Genomic DNA, 19,447 nt, shown 5'->3' on the forward strand with positions numbered 1-19,447 from the left:
GATGGGATTACTTAAGTATTGTTCAAACAAAAATAACGAGTCAAACTGAAATCGTTCATTTACAAATGGAAGTCTGTAACTTTCACGCCCATTTCAAGAAAAGGCTGATGAGTTGAGTAGTTTCATTTTTAAAAGAGACAAATCATGGAAAAATTTATATAATGCAAATATTCTCTGAAACAATTCATCTGAATTGGAACCATAGAACGACCTTCAATCTTGTCAAACTTAAAGGGCAGTTGGCTTATAGGACAAAAATTCATCTACTTCGCAACACTGGATGCAATACTGCACTTTCCAAATACAGGTATTTTACATATGACCACACTTTACAAAGACGCACATTGTTCCAGCGTTCAAAATAAAAATGCCAGACATAAAAATGTCTGGTACCAGACCGATCAGCTAAAAACCAAACTGTCCAGGTGAAAAGCCATACTACACTCAGTGACATATTCAAAAACAGTGTCAGTTTCCATAGGTGCACTGATGACAACCAGCTCTACCTCACCACCATATCTCTCCACACCATTGTTTTACATTGTCAGACTGTTTGTCCGACATTTAGTACCAGACAAGCAGAAATTTTCTGAAACTTAATATTGGGAAACCCAAAGCCACTGTCCTCAATTTCTGCTACAAACTCCATTCCCTAGCCCCAATTCCATTCTTCTCCCTAACAAATGTCTGAGGCTGAACTGGACTGCTTGCAACCCTGATGTCATATTTGTCCAGCATTGAGCTTCCAACTACATATCCATGCTATCACTAAAATTGCTCATTCCCACATACGTAGAAAACATACATGGAAAATAGGTGCAGGAGTAGGCTATTCAGCCATTCGAGCCTGCTCCGCCATTCATTATGATCATAGCTGATCATCCAACTCAATAGCTTGCTCCATAAGTAGCTACATAAGTGGCATTGCCTGACTCTGCCCCTGCTTCAACTTTTTTGAACTATCATCCATGCTTTAATTATCTCTAGACTTGACTGTTCCAGAACACTGCTGGCCAGCTCCCCATATTCTGCTCTCTGTAAACTTGGACATCAAAAACTGGTGCCTGTGACTTAACTCGTGCAAGTTCTGGTCACCACCATCCCTGTGCTTGTTGACTCCCAGATAAGCAACACCTAAATTTGAAAATTCTCATTGTTATATTCAAACCCCTCCATGGCATTGCCCTCCTGGATCCTCATATCTGCATTTCTTGAATTCTGGCCTCTTTAGCATCCCTGATTTTGACCGCTGCACTATTTAAAAAAATTCATTCATTGGATGTGGATGTGGGTGTCGCTGGCTAAGCCAGCATTTATTACCCATCCCTAATTGACCTCGAGAATATGGTGGTGGGCTGCTACCTTGAACTTTGGCAGTCCATTTGGTATAGGTGCACCCACAGTATTGTTAGGGAGGATGTCCCAGGATTTTGACCCAGCAGCAGTGAAGGAACGGTGATATATTTCCAAGTCAGGATGGTGTGTGGCTTCGAGGGGAACTTCCAGGTTGTGGTGTTCCCATGCAGCTGCTGCCCTTGTCCTTCCAGATGGTAGTGGCCATGTGTTTGGAAGATGCTGCCTAAGGAACCTTTGGTCGGCTCTTGCAGTGCACCTTGTAGGCACCTTGTAGATGGTACACACTGCTGCCACTCTGCGTCTGTGGAGGGAGTGAATGTTTGTGGATGGTGTGCCAATCAAGTGGGCTGCTTTGTCTTGGATGGTGTTATTGAGTGTCGTTGAAGCTGCACTCGCCCAGGCAAAAGGAAAGCGTTCCATCACACTCTTGACTTGTGCTTTGTTGATGGCAGTCGGCCTATGGGCAGTCAAGAGGTGACTTACACGCTGCAGGATTCCTAGCCTCTGACCTGCTTTTGTAACCACGGTATTGATATGGTTGGCCTGGTTCAGCTTCTGGTCAATGGTAACCCCTAGGATGTTGGTGGTGGGGAATTCAGCAATGGTAGTGCCATTGAATGTCAAGGGGCAATGGTTACATTCTCTCTTGTTGGAGATGGTCATTGCCTGGCACTTGTGTGGCACAAATGTTACTTGCCACTTGGCAGCCCAAGGCTGGATCTTGTCCAGGTCTTGCTGCATTTGGACATGGACTGCTTCAGTATCTGAGGAGTCGCAAATGGTTCTGAACATTGTACAATCATCAGCGAACATCATCACTTCATACCAAATGATGGAAGGAAGGTCATTGACGAAGCAGCTGAAGATGTTAGGACATTGGACACTACCCTGAGGAACTCCTGCAACGATGTCATGGAACGGAGATAACTGACCTCCAACCATGACCGTCATCCTTTGTGCTACGTATGACTCCAACCAGCAGGGAGTTTTCCCCTGATTCCCATTGACTCCAGTTTTGTAAGGGCCCCTTGTTGCCACATTGTCAAATGCTGCCTTGGTGTCAAGGGCAACCACTCTCTCCTCACTTTTGAAGTTCAGCTCTTTTGTCCATGTATGAACCAAGGCAGTAATGCGGTCAACAGCTGAGTGATCCTGGCAGAACCCAAACTGAGCATCATTGAGTTGTTATTTCTAAGCAACTGCCACTTGATAGCACTGTTGATGACCCCTTCCATTACTTTACTGATGATCAAGAGTTTACTGATGAGCCGGAAATTGGCTGGATTGGATTTGTCCTGCTTTTTGTGGACGGGACACACCTGGGCAATTTTCCACATTGCTAGGTAGATGCCAGTGTTGTAGCCGAACTGGAACAACTTGGCTAGGGGTGTGGCAAGTTCTGGAGCAGTGCTATGGCTAGAATATTGTCAGGGCCCATAGCCTTTGCACTATCCAGTGCCTTGGGCCATATCTTGATATCATGTGGAGTGAATCAAATTGGCTGAAGGCTGGCATCTGTGATGCTGGGGACCTCCGGAGGAGGCCAAGATGGATCATCCACTTGGTACTTCTAGCTGAAGATTGTAGCAAATGCTTCACACTTATCCTTTGCACTGATGTGCTGGGCTCCTCCATCATTGAGGGTGGGGATATTTGTGGAGCTTTCTCCTCCAGTGGGTTGTTTAATTGTCCACCACCATTCACGACTGGATGTGGCTGGTCTGCAGAGCTTAGATCTGATCTGTTGGTTGTGGAATTGCTTAGCTCTGTCTATTAGCTGTCTTTAACAGCTACTTAGCTGCTTGGCACGCAGGTTGCCCTGAGTTGTGGCTCCTCCAGGTTAGCAACTCATTTTTAGATATGCCTGGTGGTGCTCCTGGCAAGTCGTCTGGCATTCCTCATTGAACCAGTGTTGATGCCCTGGCTTGATGGTAATTTAAGAGTGGGGGATATGCCAGGCCTTGAGGTTACAGATTGTGGCTGGGTAGAGTGCTGTTGCTGATGGCTCACAGCACCTTATAGATGCCCAGTCTTGAGTTGCTAGATCTGTTTGAAATCTATCCCATTTAGTACGGTGGAATCATGGACAGATGAATCTGTGGCAGACAGGTTGGTGAGGATGAGATCCAGTATGCTTTTCCCTCTTGTTGAGTCCCTTGCCACCTGCTGCAGACCCAATCTAGCGGCTATGTCCTTTGTCCCGCACAGAGAATACATTCTGTGCCCTTGTCACCCTCAGTGCTTCCTCCAAGTGGTGTTCAACATGGAGTACTGATTCATTAGCAGAGGGAAGGTGGTATGTGGTAATCAGCAGGTGGTTTCCTTGCCCACGTTTGACCTGATGCCATTAAACTTCATGGGGTCCAGAGGCGATGTTGAAGACTCCCAGGGCACCTCCATCCTGCTTATGCACCACTGTGCTGACACCTCTGCTGAGCCTGTGCTGCCAATGGGGCAGGACATACCCAAGGATGGAGATGGTTGTGTCTGGGACATTTTCTGTAAGGTATGATTCTGAGAGTATGATTATGACTTGCATCTGAGACAGCTCTTCAAATTTTGGCACTAGCCCCCAGATGTTAATAAGGAGGACTTTGCATGGTCGACAGGGCTGAGTTTGCCATTGTTGTTTCCGGTGCCTAACTTGATGCCAAGTGGTCTGTCTGGTTTTGTTCCTTATCGGTGTCACAGCGGTTTGATACTACTGATTGGCTTGCTAGGCTATTTGAGGGCACTTGAGTCAACCACATTGCTGTGGGTCTGGAGTTACATGTAGGCCAAACCAGTTAAGGATTGCAGCTTTCCTTTCCTAAAGGGCATTAATGAATCGGATGGCTTTTTACATCAATCGATAATGGTTTCATAGTCATCCTTAGATTTTTAATTCCAGATTTTTATAGAATTCAATTTCCACCATCTGTGGATTCGAACCTGAGTCCCCATAGCATTACCCTGGGTCTCTGGATTACTAGTCCAGCAACAATACCACTATGGCCCTGTACTGTCTGTACCGCCTCCTTGGTGGCTGTACTGCTACCTGCCTCGGTCCCAAGCTCTGGAATTCTGTTCCTAAACCCTCTACCTTTCTTTCTGCCTTTAAGATGCTCCTTAAATCATACTACTTTGACCAATCTTTTGGTCATCTACCCCAGTATCTTGTGTGACTCAGTTTCATACTCTGCTTTATAATGCTCCTGTGAAATGTCTTGGGACATTTAATTGTTAATGGTGCAATATAAATACAATTTTTCTTTTTCATCTAAAGTTTTTTAATTCATTCATAAGATTAAGCCATCTCTGGTGAGACCTGGTAATTGCTTATTCCTAACTGCCTGCTTGAACTGCTGCAGTCCATCTGTTGTAGGAATACCCACAGTGCTGATAGGGAGGGAGTATGATGATTTTGACCCAGTAGCAATGAATAAATGGTGCATGACTGGGCGGGGAACTTGCAGTTGGTGGTGTTCCCATGCATCTGCTGCCCTTGCTCTAGGCCGTAGGGGTCAGTGGTTTGAAAGGTGCTGATAAATGAACCTTGGCAAATTACCCCATTAGCATTGAAGAAGATGATCAGCCATAATCATATTGAATAGGAGGCATGCTCTCCTATTCTCCTCATTGAACAAGGATTGGTCTATTGTCTTGATGGTTAATGGTCATGTCAGGGATGTGTCAGACTGAGAGGTTACAGATTGTGGTGGTCTACAATTCTGCTGCTGTTTCTGATGGCTCACAGTCTCATGGGTGCCCAGCTTTGAGCTGCTAGATCTGTTCTGAATCTGTCCCATTTAGCAAGGTGATAGTCCACACAACATGATGCAAGATGTCCTCTGTGTCTTCATTTGCACAAGGGTTGAGTGGTAGTTGATCCTACTGTCGTCAGCTGCCCCTCAATTCAAGATGATATCTACTTGGTCATGAGTTTCTGTCATGGGTCTTTGTGATTGAACAGGCTGATTCTCAACCAACAAATCTTTGGGCATGCAGGAACCTGCACATGACATTGTTCACCGTGGGGACCTTGGGGCACTGTCATTGTCCACACAACCTTGATGGCCTGGTGGTCAGATTTCAATTATGTCAAACCACGATGACTGGTATCACCTTGCTGCAGCAAACTACTTCTGCCTTCACAGCTGGTGAGATGTGCAGTTTTCCTCCACCTGTTCTGCCCGTTGAGGACTTTTTGGACCACACCTTGTTTCGCACCTCTCCCCAACACTGTCATCATTGTTGGCCCGACCAGGAGTAGGAAGCTCCTGAAGGATTCGCTCAAGGGATTGTTGGGAGTGCAGAAGCCGCTCCACCACGTCAAAGTGGTGATCTACAGAGGGAATCTCACTCCCACTAATACTGTCATGGAATGGTGCATCCATGATAGGTAGGTTGGTGAGCACGAGGTCAAGTAGGTTTCTGCTCTCATGTTGGTGTTCCCACCGTTTGGCCCGCACACAGTCTGACCAGTATGTCCTTCAGGACTTGATCAGTGCTACTGAGCTACCCTTAGTAACGGATGTAGAAGTCTCCATTGAGAGTGCATTCTGTGCCCCTACTACTCTTGGTGCCTCTTTCAAGAGGTGCTCAACATGGAAAAGTACTTATTCATCAGTTGAGGGAATGGAATGGATGATAATCAACTGGCTTTCTTTTCCATGTATGACTTGATTCCATGAGATTTCAGGCGTCCAGTGTCATTCTTGAGGACTCTCAGGGCCACTCCCTCCTGATTTATACCACTGTGCTTCCACGTCTGATGGACCTGTCCTGCCCATGGTATTCTATTCCAGAAAGCTAGTTAATGAAGGATAGACTGGAGCCAATCTTTATATGCTTTTATATTTACAGTTACTCATTTCAAGCAAAAACTCCTAACTCAACAACCACAGTCTTAGTCGATTCATAGGGCTCAAATGAATCCCCCGTTAATGTCCACCACCAGCATACAATTAAATATAATTAATAAATGCCCTTCAATGTCTATAAATAAAAGTTAGAATTAATAGGCACAAATTAAATAAAAAATATACATATTCTATACAAGGCATTACATTACGAGACTCCCCTCATGATTTCTTCATGCATCATTTCTTTTTGCAAGTCAATCAGAGTTGGTGACTTGGATCCACTCATTATATTTTGAGATTTTCTTTCTCACCAGCATTTGTTTCAAGACCTTTTTCTCACTCCTTTTCATAGGGTGCACATTATCCCACAATGAATGATTATCTATATAACATGCAATGTTACACTATCTTCAGTATGTCCCTTCTGCAGAAACTCACTTAAAATTTTAGACAAATAGAATTCCTTATCTACTGCACCAGAATGCTCATCGGGAAGACTAGTATGCAAACCATCGCTAAAAGCAATTGTTTTCATGTTTTTGACTCACCTAAGGATGGGAATTTAAGTACACGTTTTCCACATTTTAAAAATGTTTTATTTGGCCTAAAAACTTTCTCTGGTTTAGAGTGTTTTCATTGTCGTACTTACCTCCAAAACATCAAAACAAGCATCTGGTCGAGTCTGAGTGTCCAGCTAGTTCAACTGACCAATAAAGCTTCAGAATTATCATCTTTAGATAACTCGTCTTACTCTGATTCCTAATTCCCTTTTTTTTTTTATACACCTCATTCGTTTATTCTTGAGTTCCTTGGTAGCCATGAAAATTTGAGCACAAGATGAGAAATAGGAGCAGGAATGGGCTATTTGGCCCTTTGACCCTGTTCTGCCATTGAACGATATCATGGCTGATTTGATCGTGGCCTTAATTCCACTTTCCTGTCTGCCCCTGATAACTCTTGACTCCCTTACAGATCAAAAATCTGTCTAACTCGGCCTTGAATATATTCAATGACTTGGCCTCCATTGCTCTCTGCGGTAAAAAGTTCCTAAGATTAACGACCCTCCGAAAGAAGAAATTCCTCCTTATCTCTGTCTTAAATGGGCGACCCCTTATTTTGAAACTGTGCCCCCTAGTTCTGCCTCCCCTGGAAAGGAAAGGGAAATATTCTCTCAGCATCTATCCTCTCAAGCCCCCTTAGAATCTTTTATGTTTCATTTAGATCACCTCTCGTTCTTCTGAACTCCAGTGAGGATAAGGCCCAACCTGCTCAACCTTTCCTCAAAGGACAGCCTGTTCATACCAGCAATCAACCTAGTGCACCTTCTCTGAACTGTCACCAGTACAAATATATCCCTCCTTAAATAAGGAGACAAACATTGTACATAGATGTGGTCTCACCAATGTCTTGTACAGTTTTAGTAAGACTTCCCTACTTTTTATATTCCACTCCATTTGACTTCTGGTTACTTGCTGTATGTGCATGCTAACTTTTTGCGATTCATGTATGAGGGCACTCAGATTCCTTTGTACCACCGTATTCTGCAGTCTCCATTTTAAATAATGATTTTCTTTCTTCCAGCCAAAGTGGACAAGTTCACATTTTCTCACATTATACTCCATCTGCCAAATTGTTGCCCACCCTCTTAACCTATCTATATCTGATTGCAGACTGTTTGTATCCTACTCACAACTTGCTTTCCCACCTATCTTAGTTTGGCTACAATATACTCAGTCCCTTCATTCAAGTAATTAATATAAATTGTAAATAGTTGAGGCCCCAGCATTGGGGGACTCCACTAGTTGCAGTTTGCCGATCTGAAAATTACTCATTTATCCTCATTTATCCTAATTCTGTTTCCTGTTAGTTGCCAATCGTCTATCCGTGCTAGTATATTAGCATTTATGGTGAGGCACCTACCTCTGGTACTGTTCCAAGTATATTCTGTGTCCTTTATTTTGTGTAGTCTATTCAAGCTACTGCCTCTGCTTCCACTCATTTTTTTGCCTGTCAGGACTATTGCTGTGAGGTCACTTTTTTACAATATTGGAGATTCTTTCTGCAATATTCTTCTTTCTGGACCTACGATCATTACTTGTATTCCACTTTCTTAATCTACACTCTTTCACCTCGTTCTGCTAGTTAGTGGATCTTGCTTTTGGCCACCCTGAAAATTCAACCATTATTTAAACTTGTCTTGGTTTTTCCTGCACATCCCTCTGGTCATGAGATTCCCTGGAATATGTGACCAGAGTACCCACTTAAGTGGGTGTCATGCTCACACTCACCATCCATCCCTTGTTCTCCCATATTCTGTTCCTCAGGGCCACAAAAGACCGGAACGCTTGAAGTACAAGGTGCCATGTTTACTTCTGTTAGCTGTTGAGGGTTGAAGATTTTGTAATTAATTTCAAAATGAACCTTAAACTTGTTTGATTGTCATGTTTGCGAAGAACTATCTTACCATTACACCCTATTACCTTACCAAGGTCCTTCCATTCCCTATGACCCACTCTTTTATAATACACCAACTGTCCTGAATTAAATCCTGTTTTATATAGTCTTACACAATACATCAGAGCTCTCTGAATTTTCTGTGAGACCGCAGCCTTGATGAAAGCTTGATTCCCTGTGTGTAAAGCATTCAAATGTGTGGTAGAGAAAGGAAATAATCATAGTACCTTCTAGAGCAGTAGGACTATTGCACAGCACAATTTGGGATTTTGCCCAGAAACTGACTAGCGGGGACCATATTCCCTTGGCATAAACTGCCTTCGGCAGGGCAGTTGTCAACTTGTGGTCTTGTTGATCAGACAAGATTTTATAAAGCATTTCATCAATCACTGCATGATTCCTTTCAAGTTGCATTGCTGAAAGCACTTTCACTTGTGCTATTCCTGACCATTATGTTCTTATTTTCACAGGTCTTAACCTTGCATTGATCCTCACTAGTGAATCCAGGCAACATTTTAACCAATCTGTTCAACATACTGTTGAAGTGCAAGCACTATCTGACTCTGCACAGTTAAGAGTTTACAACTAGCATTTTCATCATAAGACTAAAACTCCTTGTGATGTTTACAATTTACTAGTATTCATAGTTTTCTTTGTACTTTTGCTCTGAATTCTCTGTCTCGTGTCATTTCAAGCACCCTGCCTCTTTGCTTTGGGCAATTCATCATGTAATGATAGTTCAGGTCGCACCTGAAGCACTGATTCCTTGGGCATTTTTTTTTATTCGTTCATGGGAGATGGGCTTCGCTGGCTGGGCTGGTGTTTGTTGCACGTTCCTAATTGCCCCTTGAGGAGGTGGTGATGAGCTGCCTTCTTGAACTGCTGCAGTTCGTGTGATGTAGGTACACTCACAGTGGTGTTAGGGAGGGAGTTCCAGGATTTTGACCCTGCGACAATGAAGGAATGGCGATATATTTCCAAGTCAGGATGGTGAGTGATTTGAAGGGGAACTTCCAGGTGATGTTCCCGTCTATCTACTGCCCTTATCCTTCTAGATGGCAGTGGTTGTGGGTTTGGATGGTGCTGTCAAAGGAGCCTTAGTGAATTCCTGGAGTGCATCTTGTAGATGGTACAAACTGCTTCTACTATGTGTCAGTGGTGGAGGGAGTGAAGGTTTGTGGATCTGGTGCCAATCAAGCGGGCTGCTTTGTCCTGGATGGTGTTGAGCTTCTTGAGTGTTGTGGGAGCTGCACTCATCCAGGCAAGTGGAGAGTATTCCGTCACACTGCTGACCTGTGCCTTGTAGATGGTGGACAGGCTTTTGGGAGTCAGGAGGTAAGGTACTCGTTGCAGGATTCCTAGCCTTTGTCTAGTCCAGTTCAATTTCTGGTCAATGGTTAAACCCCCAGGTTGTTGATTGTGAGGGATTCAGTAATACCATTGAACATCAAGGGGCGATGGTTGGATAATCTCTCTTGTTGGAGATGGTCATCACCTGGGACTTGATGTCAGTCCAAACCTGGATATTGTCCAGGTCTTGCCCCATTTGGATATGGACTACATCAGTATCTGAGGAGATGTGAGTGGTGCTGAACATTGTGCAATCATCAGCGAACATCCCCACTTCTGTCCTTATGATGGAAGGAAGGTCATTGACGAAGCAGCTGAAGGTGGTTGGGCCGAGGACACTACCCTGGTGAACTCCTGCAGTGATGTCCTGGAGCTGAGATGACTGACCTCCAACAACCACAACCATCTTCCTTTGTGTTGGTATGACTCCAACCAGCGGAGAGTTTTCCTCCTGATTCCCATAGATTCCAAAAAAAAAATACCTGGAAAAACTCAGCAGGTCTGACAGCATCTACGGAGAGGGATACAGTTGACTTTTCGAGTCCGTATGACCCTTCATCAGAACTAAGACATAGAAATGAGATGAAATATAAGCTGGTAGAGGGGGGTGGGACAGGTACAGCTTGATAGGGGGCCAGTGATAGGTGGAGGCCAAGAAGAGATTGCCAAAGATGTCATAGACAAAAGGACAAAGGGGTGTTGATGGTGTGATATTATCTAAAGGATGTGCTAATGTGGACATTAAGGGTAGCAAGCAGGACTAGCTAGTGGCAGATGGGGGTGGGGCAGGGGAAGGGATCGAAATGGGCTAAAAGGTAGAGATGAAACAATAGGTTGAAATAAATTTAAAAATAGGAGGGAAAAAGAAAAATATATTTGTAAAAAAAAAATTATAAATTATTGGAAAAAGGGAGTGGGGATGGAGGAGAGAGTGTCGCAATTTCTGGTGATAGACTGTCTGCCAATATTCATTACAAGTCTACTGACTCCCACAGCTACCTCGACTACAGCTCCTAACACCCCGCTTCCTGTAAAGACTCCACCCCATTCTCTCAGTTCCTTCGCCTCTGTCGCATCTGTTCTGATGGTGCTACTTTCCAAAACAGTTCCTCTGACATGTCTTCCTTCTTCCTTAACCGAGGTTTTCCACTCATGGTGGTTGACAGGGCCCTCAACCGTGTCCGGCCCATCTCCCGCGCATCCGCCCTCACACCTTCCTCTCCCTCCCAGAACCATGATAGGGTCCCCCTTGTCCTCACTTATCACCCCACCAGCCTCCGTATTCAAAGGATCATCCTCTGCCATTTCTGTCATGATGCACCAAACACATCTTCCCTTCACCCCCCCCAGCGGGTTTCCGCAGAGATCGTTACCTCTGAGACACCCTGGTCCACTCCTCCATCACCCCCTACATCTCAACCCCCTCCCATGGCACCTTCCCATGCAACCGCAGAAGGTGCAACACCTGCCCATTTACTTCCCCCCCCACCTCCTCACCGTCCAAGGGTCCAAACACACTTTTCAAGTGAAGCAGCATTTCACTTGCACTTCCCTCAATTTAGTCTACTGCATTCGCAGCTCCCAGTGCAGTCTCCTCTACATTGGAGAGACCCAAACGCACACTAGGTGACTGCGGGACACCTTCAGTCTGTCCGCAAGCATGACCCAGACCTCCCTGTTGCTTGCCATTTCAACACACCACCCTGCTCTCATGCCCACAGGTCCGTCCTTAGCCTGTTGCAATGTTCCAGTGAAGCTCAACGCAAACTGGAAGAACAGCGCCTAATCTTCCGACGAGGCACTTTATAGTCTTCCAGACTTAATATTGAGTTCATCAATTTCAGATAATGAATTCTCTCCTCCATCCCCACTCCCTTTCCTATCCCCCTTTTTCCAGTAATTTATAATTTTTTTTTACAAATATATTTTTCTTTTCCCTCCTATTTTTAAATTTATTTCGATCTATTGTTTCATCTCCACCTTTTTAGCCCATTTCAATCCCTTCCCCTCTACCCCACCCACACTAGGGCCATCTGCCACTAGCTTGTCCTGCTTACTACCCTTAATGTCCCCATTAGCACATCCTTTAGATATTATCACGGACTCAAAGTCAACTGTATCCTTCTCTGCAGATGCTGTCAGACCTGCTGAGTTTTTCCAGGTATTTGTTTTTGTTCTAGATTTCCAGCATCTGAAGTATTCTGCTTTTATCCCATAGATTCCAGTTTTACTAGGGTTCCTTGATGCCACACTTGGTCAAATGCAGCCTTGATGTCAAAGGCAATCACCCTCACCTCTCCTTAGAAGTTCAGCTCTTTTGTCCATCTTTGAACCAAAGCTATAATGAGGTCAGGAGCTGATTGACCCTGGCGGAACCCAAACTGGGCATTGGTGCGCAGGTTATTGCTAAGCAAGTGCTGCTTGATAGCACTGTTGATGACCCTTTCTATTACTTGACTGCTGATTGAGAATAGACTGATGGGGTGGTAATTGTCTGGGTTGCATTTGTCCTGCTTTTTGTGTACAGGATATACCTGGGCAATTTTCCACAAAGCCGGGTAGATGCCAGTGTTGTCGTTGTACTGGAGCAGCTTGGCTAGGGGCGCAACAAGTTTTGGAGCACGAACCTTCAGTACAATTGCTGGAACATTGTCAAGACCCATAGCCTTTGCAGCATCCAGTGCCTTCAGCTGTTTCTTGATGTCAATGGAGTGAATTGAATTGACTGGAGACTGGCATCTGTGATGCTGGTGACCTCCAGAGGAGGCTGAGATGGATCATCCACTCAGCACTTCTGGCTGAGGATTGTAGCAAATCCTTCAGCCTTATCTTTTGCACTGATGTACTGGGCCCCTCCTCCATTGAGGATGGGGATATAAGTGGAGCTGCCCCCTCCAATGAATTGCTTAACTGTCCACCACCATTCACGACTGGATGTGGCAGGACTACAGAGCTTAAATCTCATCTGTTGGTTGTGGGATTGGTTAGCTCTGTCTTTTGTTTGCTGCTTATGTTGTTTGACACATAAGTAGTCCTGTGTTACAGCTTCACCAGGTTAGCATCTCATTTTTAGGTATGCCTGGTGCTGCCATGGCATGCCCTCTTGCACTCTTCATTGGACCAGGGTCGATCCATTGGCTTGATGGTAATGGTAGCGTGGGGGATATGCCAGGCCTTGAGATTACAGGTCGTGTTCGAGTACAATTCTGCTGCTGATGGCCAACAGCGCCTCATGGATGCCCAGTCTTGAGTTGCTAGATGTGTTTGAAATTTGGCATGGTGGTAGTGCCACGCAACATGATGGACAGTATCCTCACTTTGAGAGTGGGACTGTTATGATATAGTCGATGCTAAAGGCTGAGCTGCTCAAATCCCAGAGGAAAACTTGCAACAACTGTTGTAATCCATTTTTGCAATTTGTATGTTTCGAGATGCAGGCTTTGAATTTAGTAGTTTCGAGGTTTTTTATAAAACTAAATTAAACATTTATTAATTTAACAACAGGTTAAACGCATACGTATGGCTACAAACCCCTACAATAATAACTTTTAACTAAATACCCAAATTAACCACTTCCAGTTGAATCTCCACCAAGGCACCAGTAAAACTCGTAGATTTTAAAAGACTCCAGGCAAAGTGCATTTGATCATACGGATTCAAAATGAGGTTCCTTGCAGACACAGGCTTGTTAGATCTTAAATGCCTCAGACTTACACGCACACATTCCTTTCTGCTTACACCTTGCTTTCCTTTGAATGTAAATTTCCTATTGTATCATTAGGCTTTTAATGTCACACCTTCTAATAATAACATTTTCATCCCACTAATTTTATTAGCAATATAAACATATTGCTTGGTGTCTCCCAGCTAGGTGCAAGATTTCACCCATTTCTTTTGAATGTTTTAATTAAAAATACAAAATGTCCCCTTGATACCTGTGTTTCTAAACTTCTCCATGTTTATCTGATTACCATTTCAAACTGACTACTCTCTATACGTCAAAGCACCCAGACTAGCTGGCTTTAATCCAATTAAGACACACACAGACCCTACTACTACAATTCCATTTCAAAAATAATTTCCAATAACATTATGGACAATATCTCTTCATGACAGGACTTCACTTCCACAACGACTGTGTGGTGGCCACTCCTACTGATACTGTCCTGATAGATGCATCTGCGGCAGGCAGATTGGTGAGGATGAGGTCAAGTATGTTTTTCCCTCTTGTTGGTTCCCTCACCACCTGCTGCAGACCCAATCTAGCAGCTTTGTCATTTAGAACTCTGCCAGCTAGATCAGTAATGGTGCTAACGAGTCACTCTTGGTGATGGACATTGAAGCCACCCCTTCATTCTGTGCCCTTGTCACCCTCAGTGCTTTCTCCAAGTGGTGTTCAACATGGAGGAGCACTGATTTAGCAGCTGAGAGAGGGCGGTCCGTGGTAATTAGCAGGAGGTTTCCTTAGCCTTGTTTGACCTGGTGCCATGAGACTTCATGGGGTCCGGAGTCGATGTTGAGGACTCCCAGGGTAACTCCCACCCGACCGTGTACCACTGTGCCCCTGCTGGGTCTGTCCTGCCGGTGAGACAGGACATACCCAGGGATGTTGATGGTGGTGTCTGGAACATTATCTGTAAGTTATGAGTATGTGAGGATGACCGTCAGGCTGTTGCTTGACATTGTGTCTTTGTAGCGGTTTGATATAATTGAGTGGCTTGCTGGACCATTTCAGAGGGCATTTAAGGCACTATCAACCACGTTGCTGTGGGTCTGGAGTCACATGTGGAGTCACAGATTTCCTTCCCTAAAGGACATTAATGAACCAGATGGGTTTTTACAACAATCGATAATGGCTTCACGGTCATCACTAGACTTTTCATTCCAGATTTGCTATTGAGTTCAAATTCCACCATCTTTCGTGGCGGCATTCAAACCCAGGTCCCCAGAGCATCACTCTGGATTATTAGCCCAGTGACAATACCACTATGCCATCGCCTCCTCTGTCTAACTCAATGATTCATTTGCCTATGATGTTGGTCCAATTCTGTCTTCTGCTGCAATAGCCAGATGTGCTAATGGTGTTTTCATCCTCGTTATATCTTGTGCCTGCATCCAGTACCTGGGCCATTTCGAAATCTGACAATCGAGTCCACCTCGGCTACAGGTAATGAGTGTTTCTCCAGGAATTCTTTCAAGACAGCCAACATCTGATGCAACAAGGTGGTGGTCTCTGCGAACTGAACGCTAGTTAGAACCAGGAGCCTGTCTGTCTGAGACACTCTAGAACAGTCCAGTAATTTAAACCCTGGTATTGATCCAGGTGTCCCCAGATTGAATTTTGGCATTCTCTTATATACTCTGGTGAAGTCCATGAATTATTTCTCTGTGGAATGACAATGTATTTTCTGAAAGCTATCGAAGTCTGACCATGCCTCATAGGCATTTAACAAATCATCATGTAAATTTAATCCAATAACTCAAATGGAACCTTCATCACTATCCAACTGATAGGCATCCAGCTCGCAAAATACTTTTATTTCTGATTATATATCTGTAGGAAGCCTCTTAGGCAGTCTCGGGATCAAGGATGACTTGCTTCCACTCTGGTTTGATGGGTTTCTACGTGCAGGGCAGGTGGTACTTGAATGGTTGGGTAGACGGGTCAATTGGAGGGTTCTGCACTCCCCCTGATGCCTCAACTTCGTCTCTGCATGTTTCTGACAAAGTCTTTGTGTTTGGTGCCTCTCTGGATGAGCCTTCTCCATTTTGTTGGTCAAAAGCTAGGGGTTCCCATGAGACGGCAGGATATTTGACCTCTTCAGGAATGCTTTGATGAAGTGACAATGCTAAGACCATGCTATTTCATCTTTGGTGGGGATATAACCTATGGCCACATATCTATCTGGCTCTTCCACGGGCCATATCGTTCAGACTCTGAGAACATTATAGGTACTAGTATGCTGTCAATTCATATTTGCTTTTGCCATTTTTAACTATGGCTGCTTGGATTGTAGTTTTCTGTCTGAAGTTATTTTTCTTAGCTGCCTAAACTTGAAGGTTGGAAGCTATCTTCTACTGTGTTCTATTCCAGAAAGCCAGTTGGTGAAGCATAGAACTGGAGCTAATCCTTATACAATTTTATATTTACTTGTGTTATGATCTGCAGCTGAGGTTACCACTGGATAAGCCTGATCCTGGGATGGAACCCAGCTTGATGAGACCCTAACATTTATTTGTTTGTTTAGATAAGTAGAGAGGGACTACTGAATGCTCACTGGAGTCAGATAATAGACTTCTAACAAAAGCATAAAACATTTATTAAACAAGAAAAGATGAACTGTATTACAATACTCCTTCACCCACAACTATACCATTACAGATATATACAGATTTGTAAGGATAATGCAAGTTATAAAAGCTATCTTATACTCTAATGTTCACGGTAAGTACATGGTCCATGTAAACCAATTGGCAACCTGTGGTCAGACACACCAAACTCTGAAACCAAGTGACAGATGCCACCCCAGATAGATGCTATGGATCTCTCCTCAACTCCCCCCAGACGCTTGTCACACCGTGAGCCAACCAGTCTCACTGAGCTCTGTCTTTCACACGAGGGTTTCCAATCTCCACTCTCCGCCAAGAACTCGCCTAGGAATCTTCTCCCAAACTGACCCTTTTTCTCAGACACCTTCCACAAGGCTTCATCTCCAGGGTTTCGAACTCTCTTTCCGATGTTCCTCTCCCCTGGGTTGCCACGTGCGTTCAAGCTTTCCTCCATGCGCACACACTCATTGACTCAGATGTCAACAGAACACCATTGTTTCACATGTCCATAGCAAAGAGTTACAGACCTTCAGATGCCTTTGGACCTTCTGATTTCTCACAAGCCTTTATATTGCCTTTATTCTGCTTTTTGCAGCTTGGAACTTGAAGCTTAGAGCCTTTTCTCTGTCTCTCACTCTTAACTCACTCAACAGGACCTTTTCCAAGTTCCTGTCCGTCCTTTGACAAGAAGGTCTGCTTGGGACTTTCTCCTGTTACGCTCCCCTGGATTCTGGGACTTTTCCTTTAGCTTGTGACTTGCTATCTGTCCCCTTTCTTCTAGTCTCTCCTGGCAGCTACTTTCAACCAACTTTAGCTTGAAACTGGCTATCTGACTTTTTTAGGTTGCTTCTGCTTGGGAGCTGTCTTCAAAACAGCTTACAAATCAAACTGCTGTTTCTAGTTTCGTGTGTGTGTGTATAGTCGGGGCCTGCCTCTCTGGACCCCTGTGGCTAGGCAACAGCACAGTTTTTCTACTCTTGTGTTTGCTTAACTTCCCTTGGTCATAAACTCTCATTTAGAAATGTGGCACCTTATTAAAGTGAAAAGAAGACTCAACTTGACCTTTTCTTAACACACACATACAGAGATACAAATCAAACTTAAACATTAAAAGCTAAAACTCATTCCTAACATCCACAAATACAAATATAACTTGTTATCTCCTAACATTTGGAGTTGCACATTACAAGCATGCATCTCCTAACCCACAACCATGGTTTTAGTGTGTTTATTTTCTTTTGCTCAAGTGACTCCTTAATTAACCTCCACCACCCGCATATAATTAAACGCAATTAATATACAATTAACAGGTGGGAGAGGGCATGTCCAGAAATGGTAGTGATGGAGTCTGGGGACAATGGCTATAAGATATGATTCTGAGAGAATGACATAGTCAAGGCCACAGAGTGACAGTCGGTGAACAGCTCTCCCAATTTTGTTACATGTCCTCAGATGTTAGTGCCGTTTGAGACAGCTGTGTGGCTAGTTAGGCCATTTCAGAGGGCAATTAAGAGTCCTCCACTTTACTGTGGGACTGGAGCCACAGGTAGGCCAGATCAAATGGTAATATCCCCGTGGAGATGATCAAACCAAAAGAACCAAATTTACTGAATAATTCCACCCCCCACCCAATGAAAAAACCAATAGACAAGATTTTGCCTTTTTTATATAACTTTAATAATCAAACAAAAAACAACAGTCAAAACATGGTCGATATGAATTACACATTAAATAGTGGCTAAAACAAAGAGAGATCTGACAGATTTATCAGGCAGCCCACCCAACATATATGGCACACAAAATCCTTCAAAACCCAGATCTTCCTTGGGTGGAATTCCAGTTGCTTTCCTTCGCAGATTTAGTCACTGATTCTTAGCAGATATCAGTTCCCCCTCAACCCGCGATCCATGGGTCCAATATTCAACAGGATAGCACATTTTCCCAGAAATTTCTCAGCTTTGCACATCGTGGTCTTGATGGCATGGATCCACCAGTATTAACTTTCTCTAAACTGTCAATGACAATACTCTACCCTGGCCAGTTCTGGTTAGTCAATTCCTTTAAAGTAACTGAAACAGCAGCAGCAAACTTATTTCCTTACTCCTGCTCTTTGATCCAGCATTTGTGTTCCCTTTTCAACCGCACCACCAGCTTCTTTACTGGCAAACCTGGTCACGTGGATCTGATTTTGCACCGGCTGGGGTCATGTGGGAAGAGGTCTGGCAGATGCTCAGAGTCCAGTGGTGTGTGCATGCACCTGGTGGCCTGACCTTGGCCGTGTGTATGTTTTTCTCACGCCCTATATCTCCTCGCGCCCTCTCCCTTGCTCGCTCTTAGTGGTCTGCTTCAGCCATTAGACGGTACCCGCTTCTTGCTGTGCTCTCTGGTGGTCTACTCTGGTGTCTCTCCTGGACTTCTAATGCCTATCTCCCGTCAGTGCCGCCCACTAAGACTCCACAAGCAATGGATTCCATCACACCAGTACTGCAGATTTTCTTCCATAAAGGCCATTAGTGAACAAAATGGGTGTTTGCGACAATGATATTTCAGTCACTATTACTGATTAATTTTCCAACTTTATATTTTTAATTAATTGAAGTGGGATTTGAGCTTGTGTGTCTGGATTACAAGCCCAGTAGCATCATCACTGTGCTCCATTCCTCTACTTTGCATGATCGTGAAAAATTGAATAACACAAAACCTTTCTTGCTGGAACCTATCTACAAAGTGTTTATTCCAGACCTGCAACTGAGAGTATACTCTTTTTGGCTTTGAGTCCTGGGATCCGGCTGCATTGCAGTGCTTTTTAATTTATTTTTGCAATTTATAGGCATTAGTTATTGATTCAGGTGACGTCATGTGCTTAGCTTGCACATAATTGCAATATAGCAAGGCAACACTCCCTTGTATCCTAACCTTTACAGCACCAGAGCTACAGATGGGACAGTACGACCATGCTGCAAGTTTTGCAAAAAGTTTTGGGCTGTTGTACTTTGCATAGCATGTACCCCCAATCACATTTTTGTTTAAAATTGTTTTGGCAAGCATTCAAATGAATGTCAATTGCATCAACTAAAAAAGGACCAAACCTTTGCTCTTGTGTTGTTCAGGAT

At 44.0% G+C, this 19,447-nt stretch overlaps 1 protein-coding gene across 8 annotated transcripts in view; it reads left to right on the forward strand.

The window, feature by feature from the left end:
* ralgapa1 (Ral GTPase activating protein catalytic subunit alpha 1) overlaps positions 1-19,447 on the forward strand; it is a 337,589-nt gene that overhangs the window by 114,093 nt on the left and 204,049 nt on the right. The window lies entirely within an intron of this gene.

The sequence above is a fragment of the Carcharodon carcharias genome, chromosome 20, assembly GCF_017639515.1.
Source record: "Carcharodon carcharias isolate sCarCar2 chromosome 20, sCarCar2.pri, whole genome shotgun sequence".
NCBI classification, from domain to species: Eukaryota; Metazoa; Chordata; class Chondrichthyes; order Lamniformes; family Lamnidae; genus Carcharodon; species Carcharodon carcharias.